Here is a 14,146-nt window from a genome sequence, read left to right on the forward strand (position 1 = left end):
TTTTCAGTTTGCGCCGGAAGATGTGCAAGCTATTTGCCGTCCTGATGTCAATGGGGAGCTCATTCCACCATCTTGGAGCCAGGATAGCAAACCCACGTGTTTTTGCCGATGGGAACTTGGGTCCCCCTCGCAGCGAGGGTGCAGCGAGTCGTTTGGCTGATGCAGAGCGTAGTGCACGTGCTGGGGTGTACGGTTTAACCATGTCCTGGATGTAGGAAGGGCCAGATCCATTCGCAGCATGGTAAGCAAGTACCAGTGTCTTGAAGTGGATTCTAGCAGTTACCGGAAGCGGAGGAGCGGAGTGGTGTGGGAAAATTTAGGAAGGTTGAAGACCAGACGAGCCGCTGCATTCTGGATGAGCTGCAGAGGACAGATGGCACATGCAGGTAGACCAGCCAGGAGGGAGTTGCAGTAGTCTAGGCGTGAGATGACGAGAGCCTGGACCAGAACCTGAGTCGCTTTCTGTGTCAGCTGGGGACGTATCTTCCTGATGTTGTAAAGCGTGTATCTGCAGCAACGGGTTGTAGCAGCGATCTAACAGCCCCAGATACAGACTCATATGTTTTTTGTTGTACTTCATTAGTAATTATTCCAGAAACAGCGACAATGTACGCAATGTTCTTCCCTTTTCATCAAAGCCAAGCCAAGAAATCAATTTAATCCATCAAAACTCTGTTAACCAGTTTTCTCTTAATCCTCAGAGAATACAAGACGTTTCTTATTAACGGAAGTGCAACAGGTCAAGCAGCTAAATCGACTTCTGAACAAGAGACATTTTGGACCAAGGAGGAAACCGCAGTACGAATCCGCAGACGTTGGAGAAAAACATTAATGAAGATTATTGATTCATTCTTATTCCTTGCCAAAAATATATTACATTTAGTTAATTTTTTCAGGTTACTTTATATCGTTTTAATCTCCTTTTTGTCATTTAAAAAAGCTAATATTTTAATAGTAGTTTCTGTAGATTAAATGAACACTGCATTGCATTATTGTAAATAGTGAATATGACACATTTTCGATATGAGTGCCTTTGTAAATATAGCAGGTAGAAATGACCGGAAACAGGCAGAATGTTAAGCCTTGCATCACTTTCTAAAATATGTTTGTTACACATCAGGTATCCAGCCTCATGGCAGTCCGGTGGGGACAGTCAGGGAGTGAAGGGGGAGGCGATGCTGAGTCTGGTTCTACACGGACCACAGTCAACTGAAAGGTAAGCTGCTGCCTCGTTGCTGGAAAGACTGATGGCCTGGCAGAAGTGTTATTTGTCTTGTATTGCTGGGCGAGCCCTCAAGTCCACTCAGGAAGAGATGAAAGAGGGACGGACGGTCTGTCTGGGAGAAGTGCTAGCAGTGTGGTGGAGGACAATCTGTCACCAGCAGTCATCACTTAACTGCGCCCAGAGCTGCACCACTCACTCAATGAGAACCTCACCAGACTTAAATGGGAGCGCTGGGCAGAGCCAGAAAAGAGACATGATTAAAAATATGCATGAAAATGAAATGAAATGCAAATCCTTCACCTTTTTACTTTAGTATTGAACTCAAAAATATGAATGTGGGAAACAATTGGACCAAAAAGGAATCCCTGGAGAGCAAAATTAGAACAAGGAATATTCAAGAGGTTAAACTACACATGACTCTTACTCTACCTTTTTCCACACATAGCTGTATTTTCTACGTTTTTCATCCCGCAGTCACACCCGGTTGTTTCTCAAAATAACACACAACACACTTTCTAATAGGAGCTGGCAGTGTACGTGGAGGTGAAGGACGTGCAGAGGGGCCGCCCTGTCTCATGACACAATAAATGACTGTGATCCGGGTTCCAGCAAAAACAAGGACTGCTTTTCAATTCCACCTCTTTTACCCGGATGAATGATGAACCCTGGGTAAGAGGTGCAGTGTTGTGGTATTAATATACATCATGGGCCAGAGCACCACACTAAATCAGGAGCTCCAATGCATTTGTTATTCTAATGACAAGCAATATTCACGTTCGGACTGTGTGGAATCGGGAAATTCTTAACTGTGAGAGAGCTCTAATAAAATTGAAAATAAAAGTAAAACCAAGGCTAGGTCTTTAGGAGGAATCAGATGGATAGATAGATTGATAGATACTTAATTCATCCCAAATCGGGAAAAAAGACATTCACAGCAGCAGTGTTGTCAAGCATTACACAAGTTTAAAATATTTAAAAGATACAAATGTAATACAAATACAAATTAACATTAGCAGCAAGTATATTTATTATATATTACTTGGGAGACTGATACTTAATATTTTAGCCTATACTGAATGTTGTTTAGAGTATAGGAGTTTTCTTTACTTAAAAGTATTTCCAAAGTGAACTAAAAAGGGAAAGGATGACAAATAAGAGCCCATGTACCGTGCTGGAAAACAATTCTACTCTAATCTACACAAGTAATACACAAAAGCAATCTCTTTGAGTGCTAACATTTAAAATATAATCTAGATAAAGCCATATTTCAATCAATGCTAGCCCCTTTTTAAAATCACATTAAAGGCTCTCTACTTCAAATCACCTTTTATTCATCTCTGAGGTGTTTTAACCAACAGCTGCTCATCTGACCCGATGGATCATAAATCAGCTTTCAGGAGAAGATCGAGTGAAAAGGAGAAGAGAAGACGGACGATTCCGGTGAACTCTCCCGATTGAATAATCAATACTGACAAAAATAAATGGCTTGACTATTTATCAAAGTCTGTGGTCAGCGCTATAGCGGGATTCCTGTAATGTATATTTCATACACTTTTATGCTCATTGATTACCTGCCCTGTAGTTTGTAAATTACGTGTATATGGATCCGCTCATCATACAGTTGTGGCTTTTACTGTCGGCCATTTGTGCCACTGATAAAGAGATCAGGATTGAACTCTGTAATATAAATCTTGAGCCATTTTCTTCCAATATCAGGTAATATCAGGTTGAATAAGAAATGTGTACACTGTACAGTATATAAAGTTATATTGGAGTGTATTGCCAGTTTGTGTTCGGGCGGCAGACACCCTATCCGTTTTTAAGAGTGCGCTTAAGACCTTCCTTTTTGATAAAGCTTATAGTTAGGGCTGATTAGATTCAGCCCCTAGTTTTGCTGATATAGGCTTAGTTTGTCGGGGGGACATCTTACTTCTTCCTTCTCTCTCTGTCTATACCTGTGTACTCTCATGTTCCGATTAACCCAGCTTCCCCAAATGTCTTTCTTTTTGGTGTCTGTATACGCCGGGATCCGGAGTCATGGATGATCCTGCGCTCCTCTGTCCTGGATCTTGAGTCGTGGCTGTGGTCCTGGATCATAGGTCCTGGATGGATATCCTCGTGGATTCATCTTCCTATTATACACACATGCATTTCCAAACATTTGGACTACCTATGTTGCAAATGTATTATCTTTTCAATTTACACACGGCATCTATTGCACGTCTGTCCGTCCTGGGAGAGGGATCCCTCCTCTGTTGCTCTCCCTGAGGTTTCTCCCATTTTTCCCTTTAAACTGTGGGTTTTCTCCGGAAGTTTTTCCTTGTACGATGTGAGGGTCTAAGGACAGAGGGTGTCGTATTGTCATACTGATATTTTGTACAAACTGTAAAGTCCACTGAGACAAATGTAACATTTGTGATATTGGGCTATATAAATAAACATTGATTGATTGATTGATATTGCGTTGAATATTTCTAACAGCACCTTAGATTGTTTTTGTGAGAAGCCTAACTGGGGCTAACAGATTGCAGAAAACTATTACTAGTAAACTATTATTTACAAGAAAAACATTTAAAAGCACAAGATTGTTTCTTGTGATAATGTGAATTTAAGCCTTTTCGTACCAATGTTTGATAATTGGTTTTCTCTTAATATTACCAATTTGAAACCGTACTCAAAAAAGGGATTTCGTTCCAGCATCACAAGGTGAAATATGCTCCTAATACCCAAAATATTGATTAAAAAGGTGATAAATCAAACACAAAATGGAGATATACCACTCAGAACTGCAATTTATTCTCATTATCTATGGTCATGCGTATATTCCATAGGGAGATACAAGTGAAAAGATGACCAGGAGTGAGGGAGGGAGTTAGTGTGGGAGGGAAAGAGGGAAGGTTTGGATCGATGGCGCCAGATCAATGATCAATAGGCCGCTCTCACCAATACACTTCCTGCTGACGCTCAGCTCTGGTTACACAGATGAAAATGGGTGGGCAGGGCCAGAGTGTGATGATGATTTATGTGAGCGGGGCAGATGTTTCATTTTGGAGAGAGACTGTCTGATAGAGATGCCTGAATGTCACCGCCTGGACAGTGAGTGAGTATTTTAATGTTTATACCAATGGACTGGTGCTGGTCGGCAGAAGATGATAAAAACCCACTTGTAAAAATCCTGACTTCCAGGAAATGAATCAAACTCTTTTAGAATAGTGAACAACTAGGAACAAGAGGGAAAAAAACACGAGAGACTTCAGTGCAGCTGCATAAGTATTGTTTACTTTAAACTCGATGCCGAAATGAAATATAGGAAACTTGCCATCCGGAGTCCAACAATTCATCACTTACCCTAAGTGTGGAAGTGGGCAATAGAGAGGTTGAAAGTCTGACAAAAGGAAGAAGAAGAAATATTTAAAGGCTTAGTTTGGTATATTTAACGTAATGGCACATCATTTTTCATATTTAAGCTAGTTGCAGAGTAAAATGTCTCCTCTAAAGGAAACCAGTACGCAGTAACTGAAATGGGGAAATGGCAAAAATATAAAAATCAATATCGAACTGGTTGGGCAACCAAGAAAAAGCAACAAAAAAAATTCCCTGAAGTAATATGGGTGATATTTTATCATTATAGATTACAAAAATACTGTCTGCACAGTTTGTTATCGAATTTCCACACAGAAGAGGCTTTTGTCTTGGAAGAAGTGAACATGTGGCTGTATTGGACAAGATTTAAGATGGATCTTATCTTATGAAGTCATTTTACACATGTCAAACTATAACAAAGGGCCCATTCTAACCTCAGCTTAAGGCACTTATCTCAGTACAGTCCGAACCCCCATATCAAATTATATTTACAAATTAAATGTTGACAGAAAGAAGTACAGTCAGATAAGGTGGCCTTAAATTTAAAAATGTTTTGTCATAATGAGCCATCAACGAACATATCCTTTCAAACCAAATGGTTATTTAACTTCCCAATAAAACACTTTGTTTCCTAGTTTACTAGCTTTAGGAAGCAGAAAGGAAGAAGCAAGAAGGACAACATTTCCCAACAACACTTATTTTTTAGCAGTCGTAACCAACGCATAGAAGGTGAACATGTATTACATGGGTACACACACACACACCACACACACACACACACACAACACACACACACCCACACACACACACACACACACACACACACACACACACACACACACACACACACACACACACACACACCACACACACACACACACACACACACACACCACACACACACACACACACACACACACACACACACACACACACACACACACACACACACACACACACACACACACACACACACACACGGTCCTCGTTTCGACCTGTCAGTCACCCATGCCTCTCAAAGCCAAGGTTTAGTGACAAGTGTTAAATCAGTGCATGCCTTCATCCCTGCCATAGCTAATGCTGTTAACCGTAGAGTAGCATCTCGGCTAACACATCCTGGGTTCCTCTAATTACCCCGAATGAGTCTCGCTCCTCCTTCTGCCCACATGGTGCCCAACACCAGGAAAACGTGGGGATAATAAGACAGGACCCCACACTATCACTGAACAGATTTGAATTCTTATTAATTCAAAATGACGATGTTTAACTCTCCTCTTGAGCTATAGTCAACGTATCTAAACTCTATGCTTCTGTAACGGTGTTGGAGATCAATAAAGACGTGACCCCCCCCCCTTCCTCCAGATCCCCCTTAAGTTACCCCTTGCAACTGTGTCCACCCAGCTCTTAGCTGTGGCAAATTGGGTTAACGCTCACTAAGTGTCCCATCGTTAGCGTTGTTAATTGACTACTGCGTGTGATAATTAACAGGGAGCGGACTGCCTACCTCGCTAATCTTATTTAGGTCATTTGCATTTAAAATGGTTTTGGTCTCTCTGGCAAGTTGTATAAAAAAAAAGAAAAAGGCTCTTGGAGATCATGCTTGATTTGCGAGCCGGACTGAACAGCCACTTAACATGAGAGCCTGTGAAATTGGGGTTGATGCAATCTGTGTGAGATGTCGTAGTCCGAAACTGTACTTTCTGAACAATGTTCTACGTACAGTATATGATTTAATTGAATTTCTCTCTTATATATATCTTATTTAAATGTATGCAAAACATACAGTTCTTCCTTCCATTCATTTGACAAAACAATAAGCAGTATTCAATAGCAATATCCATTGGATTAAATCATAAATAATGTATATTATTATACTTTGAAGTGCATTAACTGCCACTCTAATCTCTGTTAGGAAACTTCCAGCAAAGTCTCTCCATTGCCCCTTTCACACCAACGCGTTTTCAGGCTCCGGCTCGGAGCTGGAGCCTGAAAAGTACCGTTTTTTCCTGTTCACACCGCAGAGGCGCTGCCTCTTATGGCGCGTTTCCACTGCAGGCCTCGCTCGGTTTGGTTAGGCCTTATTAGGCCCGGCTCACTTTAATGCTGCGCTTCCATTACAGTTTAGGAACTGGGGTAGTTACTATAGTAACGCAGTGTAGGCGGAGCCGTGACGTCATCTTCAATGAGCGCCCCAAAAAACAACACAGCCGTTAGCTCTTAGCACTCAGCTCCTCATATCTGTTCAGAAACTAGACAAAAGTTAAACAAGTACAAACCACAGACTGCCTGTGTCATGGCGAATACAGTCGCTGGTTTATTCATGTCTGTATAGGCCGTTGTTGTGAGTTTGGACGGTCGGAGCATATATAACGTTAGCTTAGCCAAGCTCCATTTAGAAAGCACGCATTTTAAAAGGGTTATTCGCCTGCCGTCTGTCTGCAGACTTGTCAAAGCATTAATTCATGGTTTTTACTAACCGGTATCAGTATGTTGTTACTTCGGCATCATTTTGAAACGTGTATTGCAATTAAATCACGGTCAAATATGTTCATCTTGTTGTAGTTGTAGCCCCCTTACCAGCGATTCACTCTCTAGTTTAGCATACTCAGCCCGACTCAGCCTGGTTTGGATTTTATGAAGCAGGCACGTAAACGGTGACGTCATGACGCAGCAGCGGCAGCTCTGGGCGGTGTGAACAGAGCGGGAGCAGAGAAGGGAAACCGGAGCTGAACCAGAAAAGCTCCCGCTCGGAGCTAGAAAGGGAAAAGCGCTGGTGTGAAAGCCGCACATATGAAGCACATTCCCCACTTCCCTGAGCCACAAACTTGTGGTTTTGACATAAAAAAGCCAAAACCGTCTGGCTGATTTCAGCATCAAAACAACACAAAGACTAATATGAAGTTCTGTTAACACAACCTGTATGAATGTGTTTACCAATACGCATGTTGTCTCCAAAGTTCATCCCATCCCATTTCTCTTGCTAACTTGTGCTGTGAACTCTTAATGTATGAAGGTTGATTTTGTTGTTGTGCTGTGATACCTCCAGATGAATGTTTCCTTTGTTGAAGCACCTTCTGTCCTATTTTGGCAATGACACGAGCGCTCGGTAGCTACAGGGGCGACACACGACTGAGCACTCCTCCTGACTCACAGAAGCATTAACACAGCACATTAGCTCTGCAGAGTAGTGGGAATGAAAGATGGGCTAACACCGCTGCCCCAGGCAAAGTGAAGACGTACACTAAAGCCAGCTGCCATCTATTATGGATAGCCGGTGCCGACCCCCACTGTTGGTGTTACCGGGGTGACAGTGCTGTCCTTGCCGAGGCGGTGACCTTCCTCGGTGGGGAGAGGGCGCTGGGCAGATTAAAAGTGGACTGGCTCACCGTGCAGTCCAGGCGTGTCCCTGATGTTCTGCCCAGATGGTAACCACACACACTCTTGAACACACACAAGTAAATACATACACACATGCTGCTGCATCCTGGGATGGCAGATGTGGGGTACGAACACAGCCACTCCTCAGGGCGCCCAGCCTTCAGAGCCTATACACTACATCTTTTTTCCACCCACACACTCACAGCGCAACACGTGCACACACACACAACAGCACACGCAGTTCTCAGAGGTCTAACCAACCCTCACCTCCTCCACCCGCCTTCTGAGTGTTTCTCCATCACTTAATTCTGGCTGTATGTATGTGAATCATCCATCACTCACTCAATCAGTCCATTGAATTTCATTTAGTGCGGTGTTACACAGGGCATGTGATTGATTCACTGGTACCTTTTCACTGAAGCTTGAATGACACACAATGCTGGTTTGTAGTAGATGCTCTCAAACACACGCACACACACACACATGCATATCGCTTGCTTATACGCTACTGCACTGGGTCTCCATTGCCAGGGGGGAGAGTTGGGTGCCCATGCTGCCAAAGAAGACCCCTCTGAGATTTACTCAAGGTCGCCATGTCCAGCTGGCTGTGCCAACATCTGTTCAGAATGGCCTCAAGACTGGCATGAGAGAGGCCGGCCGACGCTGCTTGACCTTGGATCAACAGACACATTTGGAAAAATAAACGTTACAGCATTGACTGCTGCCTACGTTCATACATGGCAAAAAAGCCTTCTTCATGTTTGATAAATCTGACCGGCTGATACATGGACTGTCTGTATCAGTGTTTACTGTTTACTGGCTGATAAGTAACAACTTCAGATATGGACAAAAGGTTTGAGGTGATTTTGAAAAAGGACTGCCATACTTATTTTGTCCACCAAAAAGCACTTCCTACATAATGAAATGAGATATTTCTGAATTAAAAGAAATTCAATAACAATATCAGTATAAGCCTCGAATACAGTAGCATGGGCGATCATTTAAAGAGCAAAGTGGTAAAAATGCGAGTTAAATTAAACTGGGCAAGGCAAAATAAGCTAAATGTACAACTGATAGATCAATACATTCATGAATAAAAGCATATCATTTTCCAGATGTGGAACAAAATCAACAATTGTGTCGTGCACTAAAGCCTAAATAAAAAGATTTCAAAATCGGATGGGTGTGGTTTCCCATTAAGGAAGAAAGAGTACTCTCTGAGGAGGAGACTCAGAAAGTAGTACAAATGAAAAGATCTGTAACATCCAGAGTTAATGTCAGAGTGCAGGTCAGTATCATTAGCAACTGTAACTGTAAAGTGAGAAAATATAAACCACACAACTGAAATCAGGGAAGTGTTTGTTTTTATAATCTTAGAACATTTTTCAAGGTTTGATAATGATAATTCACAGCTTGAGAATGGAAGTTATTAAAAGGCTATAATAAAAAGTATTTATTTAGTTTATGCCAAAATTACAAAAGGGATACAAATACAACAAATACTAAAACCTGCCACAAACGGTGTTCTTTAAAGATTTGAAACCCTCATATTTTGCAGAGAGTTTCTGAAATTGACCAGCATCATCTGAACATTATGTTTCATCTCTCGTTATGCTTCACGATGACAGCGAGTGTCTGAGAGGTGAACAGCATTTATTCATGGCATCATCGGTAAGTGTAGTGTTGGTGGAACAGAAAAATGATTGACCGCTACCAACACTTTCCTGTTTTAATTCTTCATGGAGGTTGTTCTCTGCCAGCAAGGCTATCGATTTTTCTATCAAATACGAAAACAGGCATTGTGGAGAGGCCGCAGAGGTCAGTGTGAATTAGAGCAGGTGTGTGTATGTTTGTGTGTGTGTGTGTGTGTATGAGGGCATCCCCTCCTCCTCCCCCTACATCCTCATTGTCACTCCCCAAAGGCCTCTCTGTTAAATTGGCTGACAGATAATAAGATCATACAGGAGAGTACAGACACAGAGACCTTTGTCCCACAACAATGCGCTCAACAATAGAAAATAACTGTTTTTCTTTTAAACTAACAAAATAACTCCCTCAGCTAAAAATAAATAACCAGACTATTACAATTTATTTAAAAAGTAATCAATTGTTATATTAATAATCGTCCATGTATCATATCAGATATCTATTTAATTAGGAATAGGCTTTTCAAGCAAAAACACTATTTGATAATCACTCGGAACTTTTGTATCATTCTTGGAAATACACCTCCCCTTTCCATGCTGCTTTGAGAGCAGATACACAGAGAGAGAGAACAACATCATTTAGGGAGGGATCTAGGAGAATAAAGGGTTTATTTCAGACACATTATATAAATCAGACCAATCAAGACTGGTTTGTTGAGTTGTATTTTGCTTCAACTACAGTAAACAACAAAGAAGGGTCTCCACCACACACACACACACCATGTATACATCACTTCAGGGGACATTACATTGACTTACATGCATTTCCTGGAGACTTATCCTAACCTTAACCATTACCAACACACGCCTAACCCTAACCCTTAACCTTACCCTAAACCTAACCAAGTCTTCACCCTAAAATGAATGATTCCCCTCATGGGGACCTTCAATTTGTCCCCATAAGGGAGGCGAGTCCCCACACGTGACTGTGTAAACAGATTTAGGTCCCCACAAGTATAGTAATTCTAGGCCACACACACACACACACACACACACACACACACACACACACACACACACACACACACACACACACACCACACACACCACACACACACACACACCACACACACACACACACACACACACACACACACACACACACACACACACACACACACACACACACACACACACACACACACACACAGAAAAAAGCAGCAACTGAACTAAAAGCCATTGATTGATGTGAGTGTCCTCCCTGGTATAGTGTACAATGTTAGTGCAGCACAAAATGTAATCCTTTTGACTAATACAACTTCATTTATATCAGGTTTCGAAATGTTTAAATGTTTTTACCACATGGTGGTGAATATGACACATAGCACAAATGAAATGTATAAAGCTTTACGTTCAAGCTTTCAATTATATGCCATCCAAAAAAATTAATTGAAAGGACAAAACTATTTTGTCTTGAAATGCTATTCAGTGTGGAAAAACATAATTTTGTGTCTGCATTAGTGAAACTCTTACAGCAGCTCATCTGTTTGTGTATTTATACTGGATGCCTTTACTCATCTCTAAATCTCTTTGCTAAAATCCCAATTGGGGCGATTCAATTCAACTGCTATCTGCTTTACATTTATCTATAGTATTCATATTGAGATGTGCAACACTTCTCTTCCCCACAACACCCCTCAATACATCCCCATAGCATGTCCTCGGGCCTTCTGCCCCAAGGGCTCATGGGATACGAGTACTCTCTGGGGTTGCTGTTTTCACAGCCTGAGAGAGAAGCTCGAGAGAGAGAGAGAGAGAGAGAGAGAGATACGAGGAGATGAGAGATGAGAGAGAGAGTAGAGAGAGAGAGAGAGCAGAGAGAGCAGAGAGAGGAGAGAGAGGAGAGAGAGCAGAGAGAGTAGAGAGAGAGAGAGAGAGAGAGAGAGAGGAGAGAGAGAGAGAGAGAAGGAGAGAGAAGGAGAGAGAACAGCAGAAAGGCGGCAGCAGCATTTCTCTGTTTGCTTGATGTCACTATAATGGAAATATGCATAAGTGAAAAAAAGGCATAGTGGGCCTTTGGGGCCCAAGAAGTACAAATATTTTAATAACAAACACTTTCAGTGTTTGCCTCCTGTACTGGCACCTGGGTATTATTTCACATTGAGTGCCGTCAGCCGGTGCTGAATTCTGTATGCATAAAGATATAGATGTTTTTTTGCTTTAACTGGAAGTGATTTTTATGCTGTGGAAAGTTTTCCTGGTGATATGTCCTTTGGAGAACTGTCATTAATCAAAAGTCAAAGTCACCTCAGATCTCACATTAGAATAGACCAGTTTAGCTACGGCTGAAATTGCAGCTGACCCCTCGTGCCCTGAGCACTTATTCAAAATCAGCAACACGGCCATAGGGGGCTAAAACAACTAAATTGAGTGAGGTTGCAAAAAGCTAGTAAGACTACTGAGGGAAAATACCCAATAAAGCAATGCCAACGGGAGCTTTCTAATATCATGATGGGTGACTTATGGCTTTGAATACTCTATAAATGTAAATAAGAAGGTTATACTGGAGAGAATAACAAAAACATGAACAGAAATAGTTGTTTCCATACCAAAAGAGCAACCATGTCCAGTGTAAAGGTGCCTGTGGTCAAAACTATAGTGAAGGTCTGTGGCACAGCTGGGGTAGGTACAATTTCTCCTGGCATCAAAACAACTAAACAAACTACAGCTGTTCTGGGTACAATTACAAAACTCTGCTGCATAACATCATTTTCAAATGTATCTACTCAGCTCTACTGATATTCGGAGTACATTATGTGGGCTGTCCATAACAGGAATGTTTGATATTATTAACAAATGTAATACAGTATATATCACCTTATTATTTGTGGTAGAGAACAAGCTGAAAAACAGCCGGTGTCTCCAGTGATATATAGAATCAATGTTTCTAAATAGCAGATGATACTGAAGACAATGCAGAGAATGCATACATAGGGATGACAGCTTTAAAAGACTTGTATCAGCAATTTTTTGCATTTCTTTTTGCTATTATCCTCTTGAATCTGCTTGTAGATTTTTCCTCATTAGCACTTTATTCTCTCAGTCTCAACAACTGAAAGGAACCACCCACAGTCAATTAAAGGCCTCAATACGAGTGGACAGTTGTGTCTATTCAATGTATTTGGGGTAGATAAAAAGAAAAGAAAACACAGACGGTGCGGCTGAACAAGTCAGACTCCCTCCTCGGTTTTTCATAATGAGCTGTCAGTCATTTCTCAGTGCCCAACAACTTTCATCTGCCCTGATTCCTCCCAACCTCCCCCATTTATCACTCCTTTCTCTCTTCTGCCACGCACTCCTCCGACACCCCGTGTCGTTTATCACATCCGGTGGAATAGAGTTTCTCCAGCTGTCAATTTAGGAAATGGAGTGACGAGCGGGACCCCTGGGACCCCGCACTAATCTCAGACTGCAATGTTACGGAAAATGATGTACATCTCCAGCAGCCGGGAGCACATGTGTACATCAATTGGCTGTCCTCGCCCAAAATTCATCCCGGCAGTAAACAAACAACTAATCAAATGCTGCAGCAGGGCAAAAGTCAACTAAAGCTATTCATCTCCTTTACAATGAGGCCCCACATGGTTGCACTTTTACCACCTGTGTAGAACTATCCAATTAAGCAGAGCCTGGAAAAACCTCTTCTCCTCTTTTACCCAGCTGCTCTTTCACCTAAATGGCGTTCGATAAACTGCTACCTGCCCCAGGCTTTAGCAGTCAGTGTCAGAGCCTGAGGTGAAAAAAAAAAAATGCCAGTGTCACACAGTTATGCATCCCATGGGGGACAGATATCATAGTCTGTTACATGACAGGTAGGACAGATGAGCAGTGAGAGATCTTTGCCCATCGCTCTGCTGACCGGTGAAGACGATGTATGCTACGCTTAAACACCTCAGGCACACAGATATTAGAAATCATGTCTTGTTATGTGTGAACATTTGAGGAGGAGGTCAGCAGAAAATGACAAAGTGTCTCTTTTCATCAATATTTTCATGGATTTATTTGATGCATTGCAACATGATGCACTAGTTTGATTTTTGGATATTTTCATTTTCTTTCTGGTTTATGTTCCTATAAAACAAATACCATCATTCTGCATGAAGTAGTTACTGGCTCCATCACTGGGAGAGGTTGTGTGAAACAGTAGCCAATAGTCATTTCATTGGCCGGCCACTTGTAATCACCCTTGTGGTTTAAAAGGTCGAGGGGTCAGGGGTTATGGGAGATAAGGACCCCAGGGACTGTCATAAAACACTTGCGACACTTCAGCCCTCATTTGTCATGCCAGAGCACGATATCACTCATTCATCTTGGTTAGGAAAGTCTTTCCCTTAAATAGACATCTTACGTCATAACCCTGCATTGGTGGGATGGTCGGTGCTATTTAAGACCAATTATTTTTAGATATTATTTTTGACAGTTATTCAGAGCCTTATAGAGTATCTTTAAAAAACTCCCTGACCACAGTAAAAGG

The 14,146-nt window shown here is 41.8% G+C and overlaps 1 protein-coding gene across 1 annotated transcript in view; it reads right to left on the minus strand.

Moving 5' to 3' along the window:
• Positions 1–14,146, minus strand: part of esrrgb (estrogen-related receptor gamma b) — an 80,642-nt gene that overhangs the window by 49,541 nt on the left and 16,955 nt on the right. The gene's annotated exons all lie outside the window — the stretch shown is intronic.

This window comes from Gymnodraco acuticeps, unplaced genomic scaffold (assembly GCF_902827175.1).
Source record: "Gymnodraco acuticeps unplaced genomic scaffold, fGymAcu1.1, whole genome shotgun sequence".
NCBI lineage: Eukaryota > Metazoa > Chordata > Actinopteri > Perciformes > Bathydraconidae > Gymnodraco > Gymnodraco acuticeps.